Consider the following 23333-nt stretch of genomic DNA (forward strand, 5'->3'; position numbering starts at 1 on the left):
GAAACTCAAACACATTCAAACAATGCTTTTTGAATCAAATGAAAGTCAAATGCATTCAACAAAGCTAATTGAGTCAAATGAAAGTCAAACACATTCAACAAAGCTTATAAAATCAAATGAAAGTCAAATTCATTCAAACAAAGCTTTTTGAATCAAATGAAAGTCAATTGCATGTCATAATGCTAATTGAGTCAAATGAAAGTCAAACACATGCAACAAAGCTAATTGAGTCAAATGAAAGTCAAACGCATTCTAAAAAAGCTTTTTGAATCAATGAAAGTCAAATGTATTTAACAAAGCTAATTGAGTCAAATGAAAGTCAAACACATTCAACAAAGCTAATTGAGTCAAATGAAAGTCAAACACATTCAAACAAAGCTTTTTGAATCAAATGAAAGTAAAATGCATTCAACAAAGCTAATTGAGTCAAATGAAAGTCACACACTTTCAACAAAGCTTTTAGAATCAAATGAAAGTCAAATATATTCAAACAAAGCTTTTTGAATCAAATGAAAGTCAATTGCATTCCACAATGGTAATTTAGTCAAATGAAAGTCAAACACATTCAACAAAGCTAATTTAGTCAAATGAAAGTCAAACACATTCTAACATAGCTTTTTGAATCAATGAAAGTCAAATGCATTCAACAAAGCTAAATGAGTCAAATGAAAGTCAAACTCATTCAACAAAGCTAATTGAGTCCAATGCTAGTCAAACACTTTCAACAAAGCTTTTAAAATCAAATGAAAGTCAAATACATTCAACCAAAGCTTTTTGAATCAAATGAAAGTCAAATGCATTCAACAAAGCTAATTGAGTCAAATGAAAGTCAAACACATTCAAACAAAGCTTTTTGAATCAAATGAAAGTCAAATGCAGTCAACAAAGCTAATTGAGTCAAATGAAAGTCAAACACATTCTAACAAAGCTTTTTGAATCATTGAAAGTCAAATGCATTTAACAAAGCTAATTGAGTCAAATGAAAGTCAAACACATTCAACAAAGCTAATTGAGTCAAATGAAATTCAAACACATTCAAACAAAGCTTTTTTGAATCAAATGAAAGTAAAATGTATTCAACAAAGCTAATTGAGTCAAATGAAAGTCACACACTTTCAACAAAGCTTTTAGAATCAAATGAAAGTCAAATACATTCAAACAAAGCTTTTTGAATCAAATGAAAGTCAATTGCATTCAACAATGCTAATTGAGTTAAATGAAAGTCAAACACATTCAATAAAGCTAATTAAGTCAAATGAAAGTCAAACACATTCTAACAAAGCTTTTTGAATCAATGAAAGTCAAACGCATTCAACAAAGCTAATTGAGTCAAATGAAAGTCAAACACATTCAACAAAGCTAATTGAGTCAAATGAAAGGCAAACACATTCAAACAAAGCTTTTTGAATCAAATGAAAGTCAAATGCATTAAACAAAGCTAAATGAGTCAAATGAAAATCAAACACTTTCAACAAAGCTTTTAGAATCAAATGAAAGTCAAATACATTCAAACAAAGCTTTTTGAATCAAATGAAAGTCAATTGCATTCCACAATGCTAATTGAGTCAAATGAAAGTCAATCACATTCAACAAAGCTAATTGAGTCAAATGAAAGTCAAACACTTTCAACAAAGCTTTTGAATCAAATAAAACTCAAACACATTTAAACAATGCTTTTTGAATCAAATGAAAGTCAAATGCATTGAACAAAGCTAATTGAGTCAAATGAAAGTCAAACACTTTCAACAAAGCTTTTAGAATCAAATGAAAGTCAAATACATTCAAACAGAGCTTTTTGAATCAAATGAAAGTCAATTGCATTTAACAATGCTAATTGAGTTAAATGAAAGTCAATACATTCAATAAAGCTAATTAAGTCAAATGAAAGTCAAACACATTCTAACAAAGCGTTTTGAATCAATGAAACTCAAACGCATTCAACAAAGCTAATTGAGTAAAATGAAAGTCAAACACATACAACAAAGCTAATTGAGTCAAATGAAAGTCAAATACATTCAACCAAAGCTTTTTGAATCAAATGAAAGTCAAATGCATTCAACAAAGCTAATTGAGTCAAATGAAAGTCAAACACATTCAAACAAAGCTTTTTGAATCAAATGAAAGTCAAATGCATTCAACCAAGCTAATTGAGTCAAATGAAAGTCAAACACATTCTAACAAAGCTTTTTGAATCATTGAAAGTCAAATGCATTTAACAAAGCTAATTGAGTCAAATGAAAGTCAAACACATTCTACAAAGCTAATTGAGTCAAATGAAATTCAAACACATTCAAACAAAGCTTTTTTGAATCAAATGAAAGTAAAATGCATTCAACAAAGCTAATTGAGTCAAATGAAAGTCACACACTTTCAACAAAGCTTTTAGAATCAAATGAAAGTCAAATACATTCAAACAAAGCTTTTTGAATCAAATGAAAGTCAATTGCATTCTACAATGGTAATTTAGTCAAATGAAAGTCAAACACATTCAACAAAGCTAATTTAGTCAAATGAAAGTCAAACACATTCAAACAAAGCTTTTTGAATCAAATGAAAGTCAAATGCATTCAACAAAGCTAATTGAGTGAAATGAAAGTCAAACACTTTCAACAAAGCTTTTAGAACCAAATGAAAGTCAAATACATTCAAACAGAGCTTTTTGAATCAAATGAAAGTCAATTGAATTCAACAATGCTAATTGAGTTAAATGAAAGTCAAACACATTCAATAAAGCTAATTAAGTCAAATGAAACTCAAACACATTCAAACAATGCTTTTTGAATCAAATGAAAGTCAAATGCATTTAACAAAGCTAATTAAGTCAAATGAAACTTAAACACATTCAAACAATGCTTTTTGAATCAAATGAAAGTCAAATGCATTCAACAAAGCTAATTGAGTCAAATGAAAGTCAAACACATTCAACAAAGCTTATAAAATCAAATGAAAGTCAAATTCATTCAAACAAAGCTTTTTGAATCAAATGAAAGTCAATTGCATTTCACAATGCTAATTGAGTCAAATGAAAGTCAAACACATGCAACAAAGCTAATTGAGTCAAATGAAAGTCAAACGCATTCTAATAAAGCTTTTTGAATCAATGAAAGTCAAATGCATTTAACAAAGCTAATTAAGTCAAATGAAAGTCAAACACATTCAACAAAGCTAATTGAGTCAAATGAAAGTCAAACACATTCAAACAAAGCTTTTTGAATCAAATGAAAGTAAAATGCATTCAACAAAGCTAATTGAGTCAAATGAAAGTCACACACTTTCAACAAAGCTTTTAGAATCAAATGAAAGTTAAATACATTCAAACAAAGCTTTTTGAATCAAATGAAAGTCAATTGCATTCCACAATGGTAATTTAGTCAAATGAAAGTCAAACACATTCAACAAAGCTAATTGAGTCAAATGAAAGTCAAACACATTCTAACAAAGCTTTTTGAATCAATGAAAGTCAAATGCATTCAACAAAGCTAATTGAGTCAAATGAAAGTCAAACACATTCAACAAAGCTAATTGAGTGAAATGAAAGGCAAACACATTCAAACAAAGCTTTTTGTATCAAATGAAAGTCAAATGCATTAAACAAAGCTAAATGAGTCAAATGAAAATCAAACACTTTCAACAAAGCTTTTAGAATCAAATGAAAGTCAAATACATTCAAACAAAGCTTTTTGAATCAAATGAAAGTCAATTGCATTCCACAATGCTAATTGAGTCAAATGAAAGTCAATCACATTCAACAAAGCTAATTGAGTCAAATGAAAGTCAAACACTTTCAACAAAGCTTTTGAATCAAATAAAACTCAAACACATTTAAACAATGCATTTTGAATCAAATGAAAGTCAAATGCATTGAACAAAGCTAATTGAGTCAAATGAAAGTCAAACACTTTCAACAAAGCTTTTAGAATCAAATGAAAGTCAAATACATTCAAACAGAGCTTTTTGAATCAAATGAAAGTCAATTGCATTCAACAATGCTAATTGAGTTAAATGAAAGTCAAACACATTCAATAAAGCTAATTAAGTCAAATGAAAGTCAAACACATTCTAACAAAGCTTTTTGAATCAATGAAACTCAAACGCATTCAACAAAGCTAATTGAGTAAAATGAAAGTCAAACACATACAACAAAGCTAATTGAGTCAAATGAAAGTCAAATACATTCAACCAAAGCTTTTTGAATCAAATGAAAGTCAAATGCATTCAACAAAGCTAATTGAGTCAAATGAAAGTCAAACACATTCAAACAAAGCTTTTTGAATCAAATGAAAGTCAAATGCATTCAACAAAGCTAATTGAGTCAAATGAAAGTCAAACACATTCTAACAAAGCTTTTTGAATCATTGAAAGTCAAATGCATTTAACAAAGCTAATTGAGTCAAATGAAAGTCAAACACATTCAACAAAGCTAATTGAGTCAAATGAAATTCAAACACATTCAAACAAAGCTTTTTTGAATCAAATGAAAGTAAAATGCATTCAACAAAGCTAATTGAGTCAAATGAAAGTCACACACTTTCAACAAAGCTTTTAGAATCAAATGAAAGTCAAATACATTCAAACAAAGCTTTTTGAATCAAATGAAAGTCAATTGCATTCAACAATGCTAATTGAGTTAAATGAAAGTCAAACACATTCAATAAAGCTAATTAAGTCAAATGAAAGTCAAACACATTCTAACAAAGCTTTTTGAATCAATGAAAGTCAAACGCATTCAACAAAGCTAATTGAGTAAAATGAAAGTCAAACACATACAACAAAGCTAATTGAGTCAAATGAAAGTCAAATACATTCAAACAAAGCTTTTTGAATCAAATGAAAGTCAAATGCATTCAACAAAGCTAATTGAGTCAAATGAAAGTCAAACACATTCAACAAAGCTAATTGAGTCAAATGAAAGTCAAACACATACAACAAAGCTAATTGAGTCAAATGAAAGTCAAATACATTCAAACAAAGCTTTTTGAATCAAATGAAAGTCAAATGCATTCAACAAAGCTAATTGAGTCAAATGAAAGTCAAACACATTCTAACAAAGCTTTTTGAATCATTGAAAGTCAAATGCATTTAACAAAGCTAATTGAGTCAAATGAAAGTCAAACACATTCAACAAAGCTAATAGAGTCAAATGAAATTCAAACACATTCAAACAAAGCTTTTTTGAATCAAATGAAAGTAAAATGCATTCAACAAAGCTAATTGAGTCAAATGAAAGTCACACACTTTCAACAAAGCTTTTAGAATCAAATGAAAGTCAAATACATTCAAACAAAGCTTTTTGAATCAAATGAAAGTCAATTGCATTCCACAATGGTAATTTAGTCAAATGAAAGTCAAACACATTCAACAAAGCTAATTTAGTCAAATGAAAGTCAAACACATTCTAACAAAGCTTTTTGAATCAATGAAAGTGAAAAGCATTCAACAAAGCTAATTGAGTCAAATGAAAGTCAAACACATTCAACAAAGCTAATTGAGTGAAATGAAAGTCAAACACATTCAAACAAAGCTTTTTGAATCAAATGAAAGTCAAATGCATTTAAGAAAGCTAATTGAGTCTAATGAAAGTCAAACACATTCAACAAAGCTAATTGAGTGAAATGAAAGTCAAACACATTCAAACAAAGCTTTTTGAATCAAATTAAAGTCAAATGCATTAAACAAAGCTAATTGAGTCAAATGCTAGTCAAACACTTTCAACAAAGCTTTTAGAATCAAATGAAAGTTAAATACATTCAAACAAAGCTTTTTGAATCAAATGAAAGTCAAATGCATTCAACAAAGCTAATTGAGTCAAATGAAAGTCAAACACTTTCAACAAAGCTTTTAGAATCAAATGAAAGTCAAATACACTCAAACAAAGCTTTTTGAATAAAATGAAAGTCAAATGCATTCAACAAAGCTATTTGAGTCAAATGAAAGTCAAACACATTCAAACAATGCTTTTGAATCAAATGAAAGTCAAATGCATTCAACAAAGCTAATTGAGTCAACTGAAAGTCAAAAACTTTCAACAAAGCTTTTAGAATCAACTGAAAGTCAAATACATTCAAACAAAGCTTTTTAAATAAAATGAAAGTCAATTGCATTCCACAATGCTACTTAAGTCAAATGTAAGTCAAACACATTCAACAAAGCTAATTGAGTCAAATGAAAGTCAAACACATTCAAACAAAGCTTTATGAATCAAATGAAATTCAAATGCATTCAACAAAGCTAATTGATTTAAATGAAAGTCAAACACTTTCAACAAAGCTTTTAGAATCAAATGAAAGTCAAATACATTCAAACAGAGCTTTTTGAATCAAATGAAAGTCAATTGCATTCAACAATGCTAATTGAGTTAAATGAAAGTCAAACACATTCAATAAAGCTAATTAAGTCAAATGAAACTCAAACACATTCAAACAATGCTTTTTGAATCAAATGAAAGTCAAATGCATTTAAAAAAGCTAATTAAGTCAAATGAAACACAAACACATTCAAACAATGCTTTTTGAATCAAATGAAAGTCACATGCATTCAACAAAGCTAATTGAGTCAAATGAAAGTCAAACACATTCAACAAAGTTTATAAAATCAAAAGAAAGTCAAATTCATTCAAACAAAGCTTTTTGAATCAAATGAAAGTCAGTTGCATGTCACAATGCTAATTGAGTCAAATGAAAGTCAAACACATGCAACAAAGCAAATTGAGTCAAATGATAGTCAAACGCATTCTAACAAAGCTTTTTGAATCAATGAAAGTCAAATGTATTTAACAAAGCTAATTGAGTCAAATGAAAGTCAAACACATTCAACAAAGCTAATTGAGTCAAATGAAAGTCAAACACATTCAAACAAAGCTTTTTGAATCAAATGAAAGTAAAATGCATTCAACAAAGCTAATTGAGTCAAATGAATGTCACACACTTTCAACAAAGCTTTTAGAATCAAATGAAAGTCAAATACATTCAAACAAAGCTTTTTGAATCAAATGAAAGTCAATTGCATTCCACAATGGTAATTTACTCAAATGAAAGTCAAACACATTCAACAAAGCTAATTTAGTCAAATGAAAGTCAAACACATTCTAACAAAGCTTTTTGAATCAATGAAAGTCAAATGCATTCAACAAAGCTAATTGAGTCAAATGAAAGTCAAACTCATTCAACAAAGCTAATTGAGCCAAATGAAAGTAAAACACATTCAAAAAAAGCTTTTTAAATAAAATTAAAGTCAAATGCATTAAACAAAGCTAATTGAGTCAAATGCTAGTCAAACACTTTCAACAAAGCTTTTAGAATCAAATGAAAGTTAAATACATTCAAACAAAGCTTTTTGAATCAAATGAAAGTCAAATGCATTCAACAAAGCTAATTGAGTCAAATGAAAGTCAAACACTTTCAACAAAGCTTTTAGAATCAAATGAAAGTCAAATACATTCAAACAAAGCATTTTGAATCAAATGAAAGTCAATTGCATTCCACAATGGTAATTTAGTCAAATGAAAGTCAAACACATTCAACAAAGCTAATTTAGTCAAATGAAAGTCAAACACATTCTAACAAAACTTTTTGAATCAATGAAAATCAAATGCATTCAACAAAGCTAATTGAGTCAAATGAAAGTCAAACACATTCAACAAAGCTAATTGAGTCAAATGAAAGTCAAACACATTCAAACAAAGCTTTTTGAATCAAATTAAAGTCAAATGCATTAAACAAAGCTAATTGAGTCCAATGCTAGTCAAACACTTTCAACAAAGCTTTTAGAATCAAATGAAAGCCAAATACATTCAAACAAAGCTTTTTGAATCAAATGAAAGTCGAATGCATTCAACAAAGCTAATTGAGTCAAATGAAAGTCAAAAACTTTCAACAAAGCTTTTAGAATCAACTGAAAGTCAAATACATTCAAACAAAGCTTTTTAAATCAAATGAAAGTCAATTACATTCCACAATGCTACTTAAGTCAAATGTAAGTCAAACACATTCGACAAAGCTAATTGAGTCAAATGAAAGTCAAACACATTCAAACAAAGCTTTTTGAATCAAATGAAAGTCAAATGCATTCAACAAAGCTAATTGAGTTAAATGAAAGTCAAACACTTTCAACAAAGCTTTTAGAATCAAATGAAAGTCAAATACATTCAAACAGAGCTTTTTGAATCAAATAAAAGTCAATTGCATTCAACAATGCTAATTGAGTTAAATGAAAGTCAAACACATTCAATAAAGAAAATTAAGTCAAATGAAACTCAAACACATTCAAACAATGCTTTTTGAATCAAATGAAAGTCAAATGCATTTAACAAAGCTAATTAAGTCAAATGAAACTCAAACACATTCAAACAATGCTTTTTGAATCAAATGAAAGTCAAATGCATTCAACAAAGCTAATTGAGTCAAATGAAAGTCAAACACATTCAACAAAGCTTATAAAATCAAATGAAAGTCAAATTCATTCAAACAAAGCTTTTTGAATCAAATGAAAGTCAATTGCATGTCACAATGCTAATTGAGTCAAATGAAAGTCAAACACATGCAACAAAGCTAATTGAGTCAAATGAAAGTCAAACGCATTCTAAAAAAGCTTTTTGAATCAATGAAAGTCAAATGTATTTAACAAAGCTAATTGAGTCAAATGAAAGTCAAACACATTCAACAAAGCTAATTGAGTCAAATGAAAGTCAAACACATTCAAACAAAGCTTTTTGAATCAAATGAAAGTAAAATGCATTCAACAAAGCTAATTGAGTCAAATGAAAGTCACACACTTTCAACAAAGCTTTTAGAATAAAATGAAAGTCAAATATATTCAAACAAAGCTTTTTGAATCAAATGAAAGTCAATTGCATTCCACAATGGTAATTTAGTCAAATGAAAGTCAAACACATTCAACAAAGCTAATTTAGTCAAATGAAAGTCAAACACATTCTAACATAGCTTTTTGAATCAATGAAAGTCAAATGCATTCAACAAAGCTAAATGAGTCAAATGAAAGTCAAACTCATTCAACAAAGCTAATTGAGTCCAATGCTAGTCAAACACTTTCAACAAAGCTTTTAAAATCAAATGAAAGTCAAATACATTCAAACAAAGCTTTTTGAATCAAATGAAAGTCAAATGCATTCAACAAAGCTAATTGAGTCAAATGAAAGTGAAACACTTTCAACAAAGCTTTTAGAATCAAATGAAAGTCAAATACACTCAAACAAAGCTTTTTGAATCAAATGAAAGTCAAATGCATTCAACAAAGCTAATTGAGTCAAATGAAAGTCAAACACATTCAAACAAAGCTTTTTGAATCAAAAGAAAGTCAAATGCATTCAACAAAGCTAATTGAGTCAAATGAAAGTCAAAAACTTTCAACAAAGCTTTTAGAATCAACTGAAAGTCAAATACATTCAAACAAAGCTTTTTAAATCAAATGAAAATCAATTGCACTCCACAATGCTACTTAAGTCAAATGTAAGTCAAACACATTCAACAAAGCTAATTGAGTCAAATGAAAGTCAAACACATTCAAACAAAGCTTTTTGAATCAAATGAAAGGCAAATGCCTTCAACAAAGCTAATTGAGTCAAATGAAAGTCACACACTTTCAACAAAGATTTAAGAATCAATTGAAAGTCAAATACATTCAAACAAAGCTTTTTGAATCAAATGAAAGTCAATTGCATTCCACAATGGTAATTTAGTCAAATGAAAGTCAAACACATTCAACAAAGCTAATTCAGTCAAATGAAAGTCAAACACTTTCAACAAAGCTTTTGAATCAAATAAAACTCAAACACATTCAAACAATGCTTTTTGAATCAAATGAAAGTCAAATGCATTTAACAAAGCTAATTGAGTCAAATGAAAGTCAAACACTTTCAACAAAGCTTTTAGAATCAAATGAAAGTCAAATACATTCAAACAGAGGTTTTTGAATCAAATGAAAGTCAATTGCATTCAACAATGCTAATTGAGTTAAATGAAAGTCAAACACATTCAATAAAGCTAATTAAGTCAAATGAAAGTCACTAACAAAGCTTTTTGAATCAATGAAAGTCAAATGCATTCAACAAAGCTAATTGAGTAAAATGAAAGTCAAACACATTCAACAAAGCTAATTGAGTCAAATGAAAGTCAAATACATTCAAACAAAGCTTTTTGAATCAAATGAAAGTCAAATGCATTCAACAAAGCTAATTAAGTCAAATGAAAGTCACACACTTTCCACAAAGCTTTTAGAATCAAATGAAAGTCAAATACATTCAAACAAAGCTTTTTGAATCAAATGAAAGTCAATTGCATTCCACAATGGTAATTTAGTCAAATGAAAGTCAAACACATTCAACAAAGCTAATTTAGTCAAACGAAAGTCAAACACATTCTAACAAAGCTTTTTGAATCAATGAAAGTCAAATGCTTTCAACAAAGCTAATTAAGTCAAATGAAAGTCAAACACATTCAACAAACCTAATTGAGTCAAATGAAAGTCAAACACATTCAAACAAAGCTTTTTGAATCAAATTAAAGTCAAATGCATTAAACAAAGCTAATTGAGTCAAATGCTAGTCAAACACTTTCAACAAAGCTTTTAGAATCAAATGAAAGTCAAATACATTAAAACAAAGCTTTTTGAATCAAATGAAAGTCAAATGCATTCAACAAAGCTAATTGAGTAAAATGAAAGTCAAACACTTTCAACAAAGCTTTTAAAATCAAATGAAAGTCAAAAACATTAAAACAAAGCTTTTAAAATCAAATGAAAGACAAACACAAGCAACAAAGCTAATTGAGTCAAATGAAAGTCAAACGCATTCTAATAAAGCTTTTTGAATCAATGAAAGTCAAATGCATTTAACAAAGCTAATTGAGTCAAATGAAAGTCAAACACATTCAACAAAGCTAATTGAGTCAAATGAAAGTCAAACACATTCAAACAAAGCTTTTTGAATCAAATGAAAGTAAAATGCATTCAACAAGGCTAATTGAGTCAAATGAAAGTCACACACTTTCAACAAAGCTTTTAGAATCAAATGAAAGTCAAATACATTCAAACAAAGCTTTTTGAATCAAGTGAAAGTCAATTGCATTCCACAAAGGTAATTTAGTCAAATGAAAGTCAAACACATTCAACAAAGCTAATTTAGTCAAATGAAAGTCAAACACATTCTAACAAAGCTTTTTGAATCAATGAAAGTCAAATGCATTCAACAAAGCTAAATGAGTCAAATGAAAGTCAAACACATTCAACAAACCTAATTGAGTCAAATGAAAGTCAAACACATTCAAACAAAGCTTTTTGAATCAAATTAAAGTCAAATGCATTAAACAAAGCTGATTGAGTCAAATGCTAGTCAAACACTTTCAACAAAGCTTTTAGAATCAAATGAAAGTCAAATACATTAAAACAAAGCTTTTTGAATCAAATGAAAGTCAAATGCATTCAACAAAGCTAATTGAGTAAAATGAAAGTCAAACACTTTCAACAAAGCTTTTAAAATCAAATGAAAGTCAAAAACATTAAAACAAAGCTTTTAAAATCAAATGAAAGTCAAACACAAGCAACAAAGCTAATTGAGTCAAATGAAAGTCAAACGCATTCTAATAAAGCCTTTTGAATCAATGAAAGTCAAATGCATTTAACAAAGCTAATTGAGTCAAATGAAAGTCAAACACATTCAACAAAGCTAATTGAGTCAAATGAAAGTCAAACACATTCAAACAATGCTTTTGAATCAAATGAAAGTCAAATGCATTCAACAAAGCTAATTGAGTCAAATGAAAGTCAAAAACTTTCAACAAAGCTTTTAGAATCAACTGAAAGTCAAATACATTCAAACAAAGCTTTTTAAATCAAATGAAAGTCAATTGCATTCCACAATGCTACTTAAGTCAAATGTAAGTCAAACACATTCAACAAAGCTAATTGAGTCAAATGAAAGTCAAACACATTCAAACAAAGCTTTATGAATCAAATGAAAGTCAAATGCATTCAACAAAGCTAATTGATTTAAATGAAAGTCAAACACTTTCAACAAAGCTTTTAGAATCAAATGAAAGTCAAATACATTCAAACAGAGCTTTTTGAATCAAATGAAAGTCAATTGCATTCAACAATGCTAATTGAGTTAAATGAAAGTCAAACACATTCAATAAAGCTAATTAAGTCAAATGAAACTCAAACACATTCAAACAATGCTTTTTGAATCAAATGAAAGTCAAATGCATTTAAAAAAGCTAATTAAGTCAAATGAAACACAAACACATTCAAACAATGCTTTTTGAATCAAATGAAAGTCACATGCATTCAACAAAGCTAATTGAGTCAAATGAAAGTCTAACACATTCAACAAAGCTTATAAAATCAAAAGAAAGTCAAATTCATTCAAACAAAGCTTTTTGAATCAAATGAAAGTCAATTGCATGTCACAATGCTAATTGAGTCAAATGAAAGTCAAACACATGCAACAAAGCTAATTGAGTCAAATGATAGTCAAACGCATTCTAACAAAGCTTTTTAAATCAATGAAAGTCAAATGTATTTAACAAAGCTAATTGAGTCAAATGAAAGTCAAACACATTCAACAAAGCTAATTGAGTCAAATGAAAGTCAAACACATTCAAACAAAGCTTTTTGAATCAAATGAAAGTAAAATGCATTCAACAAAGCTAATTGAGTCAAATGAAAGTCACACACTTTCAACAAAGCTTTTAGAATCAAATGAAAGTCAAATACATTCAAACAAAGCTTTTTGAATCAAATGAAAGTCAATTGCATTCCACAATGGTAATTTACTCAAATGAAAGTCAAACACATTCAACAAAGCTAATTTAGTCAAATGAAAGTCAAACACATTCTAACAAAGCTTTTTGAATCAATGAAAGTCAAATGCATTCAACAAAGCTAATTGAGTCAAATGAAAGTCAAACTCATTCAACAAAGCTAATTGAGCCAAATGAAAGTAAAACACATTCAAAAAAAGCTTTTTGAATAAAATTAAAGTCAAATGCATTAAACAAAGCTAATTGAGTCAAATGCTAGTCAAACACTTTCAACAAAGCTTTTAGAATCAAATGAAAGTTAAATACATTCAAACAAAGCTTTTTGAATCAAATGAAAGTCAAATGCATTCAACAAAGCTAATTGAGTCAAATGAAAGTCAAACACTTTCAACAAAGCTTTTAGAATCAAATGAAAGTCAAATACATTCAAACAAAGCATTTTGAATCAAATGAAAGTCAATTGCATTCCACAATGGTAATTTAGTCAAATGAAAGTCAAACACATTCAACAAAGCTAATTTAGTCAAATGAAAGTCAAACACATTCTAACAAAGCTTTTTGAATCAATGAAAGTCAAATGCATTCAACAAAGCTAATTGAGTCAAATCAAAGTCAAACACATTCAAAAAAGCTAATTGAGTCAAATGAAAGTCAAACACATTCAAACAAAGCTTTTTGAATCAAATTAAAGTCAAATGCATTAAACAAAACTAATTGAGTCCAATGCTAGTCAAACACTTTCAACAAAGCTTTTAGAATCAAATGAAAGCCAAATACATTCAAACAAAGCTTTTTGAATCAAATGAAAGTCGAATGCATTCAACAAAGCTAATTGAGTCAAATGAAAGTCAAAAACTTTCAACAAAGCTTTTAGAATCAACTGAAAGTCAAATACATTCAAACAAAGCTTTTTAAATCAAATGAAAGTCAATTGCGTTCCACAATGCTACTTAAGTCAAATGTAAGTCAAACACATTCGACAAAGCTAATTGAGTCAAATGAAAGTCAAACACATTCAAACAAAGCTTTTTGAATCAAATGAAAGTCAATTGCATTCCACAATGGTAATTTACTCAAATGAAAGTCAAACACATTCAACAAAGCTAATTTAGTCAAATGAAAGTCAAACACATTCTAACAAAGCTTTTTGAATCAATGAAAGTCAAATGCATTCAACAAAGCTAATTGAGTCAAATGAAAGTCAAACTCATTCAACAAAGCTAATTGAGCCAAATGAAAGTAAAACACATTCAAAAAAAGCTTTTTGAATAAAATTAAAGTCAAATGCATTAAACAAAGCTAATTGAGTCAAATGCTAGTCAAACACTTTCAACAAAGCTTTTAGAATCAAATGAAAGTTAAATACATTCAAACAAAGCTTTTTGAATCAAATGAAAGTCAAATGCATTCAACAAAGCTAATTGAGTCAAATGAAAGTCAAACACTTTCAACAAAGCTTTTAGAATCAAATGAAAGTCAAATACATTCAAACAAAGCATTTTGAATCAAATGAAAGTCAATTGCATTCCACAATGGTAATTTAGTCAAATGAAAGTCAAACACATTCAACAAAGCTAATTTAGTCAAATGAAAGTCAAACACATTCTAACAAAGCTTTTTGTATCAATGAAAGTCAAATGCATTCAACAAAGCTAATTGAGTCAAATCAAAGTCAAACACATTCAACAAAGCTAATTGAGTCAAATGAAAGTCAAACACATTCAAACAAAGCTTTTTGAATCAAATTAAAGTCAAATGCATTAAACAAAACTAATTGAGTCCAATGCTAGTCAAACACTTTCAACAAAGCTTTTAGAATCAAATGAAAGCCAAATACATTCAAACAAAGCTTTTTGAATCAAATGAAAGTCGAATGCATTCAACAAAGCTAATTGAGTCAAATGAAAGTCAAAAACTTTCAACAAAGCTTTTAGAATCAACTGAAAGTCAAATACATTCAAACAAAGCTTTTTAAATCAAATGAAAGTCAATTGCGTTCCACAATGCTACTTAAGTCAAATGTAAGTCAAACACATTCGACAAAGCTAATTGAGTCAAATGAAAGTCAAACACATTCAAACAAAGCTTTTTGAATCAAATGAAAGTCAAATGCATTCAACAAAGCTAATTGAGTTAAATGAAAGTCAAACACATTCAACAAAGCTTATAAAATCAAATGAAAGTCAAATTCATTCAAACAAAGCTTTTTGAATCAAATGAAAGTCAATTGCATGTCACAATGCTAATTGAGTCAAATGAAAGTCAAACACATGCAACAAAGCTAATTGAGTCAAATGAAAGTCAAACGCATTCTAAAAAAGCTTTTTGAATCAATGAAAGTCAAATGTATTTAACAAAGCTAATTGAGTCAAATGAAAGTCAAACACATTCAACAAAGCTAATTGAGTCAAATGAAAGTCAAACACATTCAAACAAAGCTTTTTGAATCAAATGAAAGTAAAATGCATTCAACAAAGCTAATTGAGTCAAATGAAAGTCACACACTTTCAACAAAGCTTTTAGAATCAAATGAAAGTCAAATATATTCAAACAAAGCTTTTTGAATCAAATGAAAGTCAATTGCATTCAACAATGCTAATTGAGTTAAATGAAAGTCAAACACATTCAATAAAGAAAATAAAGTCAAATGAAACTCAAACACATTCAAACAATGCTTTTTGAATCAAATGAAAGTCAAATGCATTTAACAAAGCTAATTAAGTCAAATGAAACTCAAACACATTCAAACAATGCTTTTTGAATCAAATGAAAGTCAAATGCATTCAACAAAGCTAATTGAGTCAAATGAAAGTCAAACACATTCAACAAAGCTTATAAAATCAAATGAAAGTCAAATTCATTCAAACAAAGCTTTTTGAATCAAATGAAAGTCAATTGCATGTCACAATGCTAATTGAGTCAAATGAAAGTCAAACACATGCAACAAAGCTAATTGAGTCAAATGAAAGTCAAACACATTCAAACAAAGCTTTTTGAATCAAATGAAAGGCAAATGCATTCAACAAAGCTAATTGAGTCAAATGAAAGTCACACACTTTCAACAAAGATTTAAGAATCAATTGAAAGTCAAATACATTCAAACAAAGCTTTTTGAATCAAATGAAAGTCAATTGCATTCCACAATGGTAATTTAGTCAAATGAAAGTCAAACATATTCAACAAAGCTAATTGAGTCAAATGAAAGTCAAACACATTCAAACAAAGCTTTTTGAATCAAATGAAAGGCAAATGCATTCAACAAAGCTAATTGAGTCAAATGAAAGTCACACACTTTCAACAAAGATTTAAGAATCAATTGAAAGTCAAATACATTCAAACAAAGCTTTTTGAATCAAATGAAAGTCAATTGCATTCCACAATGGTAATTTAGTCAAATGAAAGTCAAACACATTCAACAAAGCTAATTGAGTCAAATGAAAGTCAAACACTTTCAACAAAGCTTTTGAATCAAATAAAACTCAAACACATTCAAACAATGCTTTTTGAATCAAATGAAAGTCAAATGCATTTAACAAAGCTAATTGAGTCAAATGAAAGTCAAACACTTTCAACAAAGCTTTTAGAATCAAATGAAAGTCAAATACATTCAAACAGAGGTTTTTGAATCAAATGAAAGTCAATTGCATTCAACAATGCTAATTGAGTTAAATGAAAGTCAAACACATTCTAACAAAGCTTTTTGAATCAATGAAAGTCAAATGCATTCAACAAAGCTAATTGAGTAAAATGAAAGTCAAACACATTCAACAAAGCTAATTGAGTCAAATGAAAGTCAAATACATTCAAACAAAGCTTTTTGAATCAAATGAAAGTCAAATGCATTCAACAAAGCTAATTAAGTCAAATGAAAGTCACACACTTTCCACAAAGCTTTTAGAATCAAATGAAAGTCAAATACATTCAAACAAAGCTTTTTGAATCAAATGAAAGTCAATTGCATTCCACAATTGATGTGAATTATTGATCCGAAAACCAACAAACACATGAGATATGTTTAAGCTTAATTCTATACGGGAAATCCACCAAGAATTAAACAAAAACTAAGAGTAATTAACTAAGAATCCACCTAATTAATTAACCCTAAACGAATGTTTTAACTAAAACAAGCAAAACAGCAATTGATCGCAATCAACAAAAACTCAAGTATGCAACTTAAGAAGTAAATCTGAATATTAATTTTTTATGTCCCAAAACTCACGAATTACATGATTATTTATAGACTTAAACTAAGTATTAGAAACCTAATAGGACTAGGAAAAATCCCTAGCCTTTAGCTCCAAGTAACCTAAGTGGAATAGGAATACTAAACCGACTTAGATAAGGAAACTAACCAAACCGACCTACCCCCAGTTTTGCGCGGTTTTAGTTTTTGTTTTCTTTCACTGACCAAATGAACTCCGATTCTCATGACACCACCTTCATTGGTTAGCTGACTTCCTGGCGTTTCCAAAAACATATTATACGACATATGTTTTCCTTGAGCTTCAAGTCCGTTTCTGCAGTTCTTTGGACCTCTTCAAAACTGCTACGAAACTACTAGAAAACCTAGTTCTAAACAAACTCTAACAAACTAATATCTTTCCTAATAACTAAGGACGTCTAACCAATCTTAAAATAACAGAAAAATAAATCCTAATGTGCTTAAAACAAGAAAAACCCTTTCAAGTGAAAGGTAAAAACTTGTAAGCAAAATCTAAGTAAAGAAAGTATACTAGACTCCAAGAAACGCTACTAAGCAAACTGTAGCTTTGCTTTGATATCCAAGAAAATGTCCATGCAATGCTTGGCTTGAATCAATGTTTAAGGACAAACTATCTTGATGCATGATAAGCAAATCTTCGAAGTTCTCCATGCTTAGACTTGCATCATCCTCCTCTTCTTCAAAAGAATTTGTCCTCAAATCTCGAAGTTCTTCATCAGGGATGTACTTAGCCAAATCACCAACATTGAATGTAGCACTAACTCCATACTCTCCCGGAAGTTCCAACTTATAAGCATTGTCATTGATCTTCTCAACAATCTTGAAAGGACCTTCACCTCTAGGCATCAACTTCATGAAAGTGCTAGGTGCATTAGTGAGTCCAAACGGCATCACCAACCATTCATACAACCCTAACTTAGTCTTGAATGCTGTTTTCCACTCATCTCCTTCTCTCATTCGAATTTGATGATAACCACTCATAAGATCAATCTTAGAAAACAACTTTGAACCATGTAGTTCATCAAGTAGATCATCTAATCTTGGAATAGGAAATCGGTATTTGATAGTGATGTTAATCACACTCCTACTATCAATACACATGCGCCAACTCCCATCTTTCTTTGGGACAAGTAAAGTAGGCACGGCACAAGGGCTCATACTTCCCTCACGTATCCTCTAGTCATAAGCTCTTCAATTTGCCTTTGCATCTCCTTTGTTTCTTCCGGATTACTTCTATAGGCTGCCTTATTAGGTAATGGTGCTCCCGGAATCAAGTCAATTTGATGCTCTATCCCGCGAATAGGAGGTAGTCCCGGAGGTAATTCCTTAGGAAAGACATTCTTGAATTCTTCTAAAACAGATTCCAATTCATACGGCCTCTTTGCTTGCTTATTTTGATCAATTCGAATCTCATTCGAAACAAGTATATATACCACATTGTTGCTGCAAATCTCTTTTTCTAATTCCCTCTCACTAATCAAATAAGAACTCTTCGAATTAGAGGTAACATTAGAAGGCTTGTTGCTTATCAAAGGTTTTAAAGCAACCGGTCTCTCTTTTTCTCCTTTTCTCACAACATACACATTAGTCCTTCCATCAAACTTCACAAATCTATCATATTGCCAAGGACGGCCTAATAGTATATGACAAGCATCCATAGGACAAACATCACACAAAACTTTATCATGAAATTTACCAATTGAAAAGGAGATTAAAGCTTGTTTAGTTACCTTAACATCACTCGAATTATTAAGCCAATGAAGCTTATAAGGGCTTGGATGTTCAGTAGTTGGCCACTTCAATTTGTCTACCAAAGTAGTAGATACCACATTAGTGCAACTCCCGGTGTCTATGATCATATCACACAACCTATCTTCTACCTTGCACCTTGTAAGAAAGTTTTTCTCCCTTTGATTGTTTTCCATAGGTACGGTTTTAGAGTGTAGTGCCCTTCTTAGAACCAAACTTTGACCATGAGTCTCGGGATCAATTTCGTCAATATGCCCCTCCTCTTCTTCAAAGTTTTCCTCTTCGTTCTTTTCTTCATAGTCACTACCTTGCTCACACTTAGCTTGTTCTTGTTCCCACTCTTGAGCAGTCATTACTCTTTTTGATGGACAATTAGTTGCAATGTGACCAACACTACCACACTTTAAGCACTTCCTATCTTCAACAAACTTTTTAGGAGCTTCAAATTTTGATTTAGTCTCCTTGTAGTTCGAACTAGAACCACTTTTCTCCAAGCTATTCTTCTCAAAAGGTTTAGTGAAATCTTTTACAAAGGACTTAGTGTACGTCCCTTTCTTCCCCTTTATCTGTTTTTCAACTTTCAAAGCTACCTTGCAAACATCCTCAAAGGACCAATATTGTTGCAATTCAACTTTTTCAGCAATATTATCAATCAACCCCGAAATAAATCTAGCAATCTTATGCTCAACAATCTCTTCTAAACCACATAGCATGCATAACTTTTCAAATTCAACAATGTAATTCTCAACAGTCATAGAATTTTGTTTAAAAGTTTGCATCTTAAGGTAAATATCTTGAACATAATCACTAGGTACGAACCTTTTTTTCATGTGCTTCTTGAGTTGCTCCCAAGTTGAGATCTTTTCACGCCCCTCCTTATGCCTCTTCTTCTTTAGATTATCATACCAAAGACTAGCATAACCGGTCAGTTTTAATTCAGCCAATTTGCATCTTTTCCTTTCATCATACTCCTTGTAATCAAAGAGTGTCTCGGCCCTTCTAATCCACTCAAAGTATTTTTCAGGTTCATTCATACTCCCATTGAATTCGGGAAGATCTAATCTAAGGTTCCTATCATCTTCCTTTGGTCGGTCTCTTCTCCTAGGCCTTGGTGATTCATCACTTGAAGAGTAATTATTTCGTGGCCTCCTTGGGTTCCTCCTTGGTTGTTCTTCCTCACTTGAACCAGAATTAGGGTTAGAATTCCCTTTCCTTGAAGAATCTCCAGCAAGAGTATCAAGCCTTTTTAACATCTCATCCATCCTTGCTGCCAACTCGTCAATTCGCCTATCTCTTCTAAGATTTTGAGCCTGTTCTAAGGTTAATCCCCTTGGAACCTGTGGAACCTCCTCGTCACTCATGATTCCTACACAAAACAAGTCAGTTCATGCAAAAATCTTGATTAAAAGATCGAATCTTGAAGGAAAATTAGGCAACACAAAAACCGGACTCCCAACCGCAAATCAGTGCACAAACACCAAACGTTTGAGGCTGTGTAGAACGCGTTACTCAACTAAAAATTATGAAATTTTATATGGTGATAGCAGGACGTTTTTAGAGTTCAATGAAAAAAGAATCACGTAAAAATTCCCAGCCAATTGTTCCCAGTTTAATTTTTCCCGAACCTGGCTCTGATACCAAGATGATGTGAATTATTGATCCGAAAACCAACAAACACATGAGATATGTTTAAGCTTAATTCTATACAGGAAATCCACCAAGAATTAAACAAAAACTAAGAGTAATTAACTAAGAATCCACCTAATTAATTAACCCTAAACGAATGTTTTAACTAAAACAAGCAAAACAGCAATTGATCGCAATCAACAAAAACTCAAGTATGCAACTTAAGAAGTAAATCTGAATATTAATTTTTTATGTCCCAAAACTCACGAATTACATGATTATTTATAGACTTAAACTAAGTATTAGAAACCTAATAGGACTAGGAAAAATCCCTAGCCTTTAGCTCCAAGTAACCTAAGTGGAATAGGAATACTAAACCGACTTAGATAAGGAAACTAACCAAACCGACCTACCCCCAGTTTTGCGCGGTTTTAGTTTTTGTCTTCGTTCACTGACCAAATGAACTCCGATTCTCATGACACCACCTTCATTGGTTAGCTGACTTCCTGGCGTTTCCAAAAACATATTATACGACATATGTTTTCCTTGAGCTTCAAGTCCGTTTCTGCAGTTCTTTGGACCTCTTCAAAACTGCTACGAAACTACTAGAAAACCTAGTTCTAAACAAACTCTAACAAACTAATATCTTTCCTAATAACTAAGGACGTCTAACCAATCTTAAAATAACAGAAAAATAAATCCTAATGTGCTTAAAACAAGAAAAACCCTTTCAAGTGAAAGGTAAAAACTAGTAAGCAAAATCTAAGTAAAGAAAGTATACTAGACTCCAAGAAACGCTACTAAGCAAACTGTAGCTTTGCTTTGATATCCAAGAAAATGTCCATGCAATGCTTGGCTTGAATCAATGTTTAAGGACAAACTATCTTGATGCATGATAAGCAAATCTTCGAAGTTCTCCATGCTTAGACTTGCATCAACAATGGTAATTTAGTCAAATGAAAGTCAAACACATTCAACAAAGCTAATTTAGTCAAATGAAAGTCAAACACATTCTAACAAAGCTTTTTGAATCAATGAAAGTCAAATGCATTCAACAAAGCTAATTAAGTCAAATGAAAGTCAAACACATTCAACAAACCTAATTGAGTCAAATGAAAGTCAAACACATTCAAACAAAGCTTTTTGAATCAAATTAAAGTCAAATGCATTAAACAAAGCTAATTGAGTCAAATGCTAGTCAAACACTTTCAACAAAGCTTTTAGAATCAAATGAAAGTCAAATACATTAAAACAAAGCTTTTTGAATCAAATGAAAGTCAAATGCATTCAACAAAGCTAATTGAGTAAAATGAAAGTCAAACACTTTCAACAAAGCTTTTAAAATCAAATGAAAGTCAAAAACATTAAAACAAAGCTTTTAAAATCAAATGAAAGTCAAACACAAGCAACAAAGCTAATTGAGTCAAATGAAAGTCAAACGCATTCTAATAAAGCTTTTTGAATCAATGAAAGTCAAATGCATTTAACAAAGCTAATTGAGTCAAATGAAAGTCAAACACATTCAACAAAGCTAATTGAGTCAAATGAAAGTCAAACACATTCAAACAAAGCTTTTTGAATCAAATGAAAGTAAAATGAATTCAACAAAGCTAATTGAGTCAAATGAAAGTCACACACTTTCAACAAAGCTTTTAGAATCAAATGAAAGTCAAATACATTCAAACAAAGCTTTTTGAATCAAATGAAAGTCAATTGCATTCCACAATGGTAATTTAGTCAAATGAAAGTCAAACACATTCAACAAAGCTAATTTAGTCAAATGAAAGTCAAACACATTCTAACAAAGCTTTTTGAATCAATGAAAGTCAAATGCATTCAACAAAGCTAAATGAGTCAAATGAAAGTCAAACTCATTCAACAAAGCTAATTGAGTCCAATGCTAGTCAAACACTTTCAACAAAGCTTTTAAAATCAAATAAAAGTCAAATACATTCAAACAAAGCTTTTTGAATCAAATGAAAGTCAAATGCATTCAACAAAGCTAATTGAGTCAAATGAAAGTGAAACACTTTCAACAAATCTTTTAGAATCAAATGAAAGTCAAATACACTCAAACAAAGTTTTTTGAATCAAATGAAAGTCAAATGCATTCAACAAAGCTAATTGAGTCAAATGAAAGTCAAACACATTCAAACAAAGCTTTTTGAATCAAACGAAAGTCAAATGCATTCAACAAAGCTAATTGAGTCAAATGAAAGTCAAAAACCTTCAACAAAGCTTTTAGAATCAACTGAAAGTCAAATACATTCAAACAAAGCTTTTTAAATCTAATGAAAGTCAATTGCATTCCACAATGCTACTTAAGTCAAATGTAAGTCAAACACATTCAACAAAGCTAATTGAGTCAAATGAAAGTCAAACACATTCTAACAAAGCTTTTTGAATCAAATGAAAGGCAAATGCATTCAACAAAGCTAATTGATTCAAATGAAAGTCAAACACTTTCAACAAAGATTTAAGAATCAATTGAAAGTCAAATACATTCAAACAAAGCTTTTGGAATCAAATGAAAGTCAATTGCATTCCACAATGGAAATTTAGTCAAATGAAAGTCAAACACATTCAACAAAGCTAATTGAGTCAAATGAAAGTCAAACACTTTCAACAAAGCTTTTGAATCAAATAAAACTCAAACACATTCAAACAATGCTTTTTGAATCAAATGAAAGTCAAATGCATTTAACAAAGCTAATTGAGTCAAATGAAAGTCAAACACTTTCAACAAAGCTTTTAGAATCAAATGAAAGTCAAATACATTCAAACAGAGGTTTTTGAATCAAATGAAAGTCATTTGCATTCAACAATGCTAATTGAGTTAAATGAAAGTCAAACACATTCAATAAAGCTAATTAAGTCAAATGAAAGTCAAACACATTCTAACAAAGCTTTTTGAATCAATGAAAGTCAAATGCATTCAACAAAGCTAATTGAGTAAAATGAAA

The sequence above is a fragment of the Chenopodium album genome, chromosome 27 (assembly GCF_948465745.1).
Source record: "Chenopodium album chromosome 27, dcCheAlbu1.1, whole genome shotgun sequence".
Classification (NCBI taxonomy): Eukaryota; Viridiplantae; Streptophyta; class Magnoliopsida; order Caryophyllales; family Amaranthaceae; genus Chenopodium; species Chenopodium album.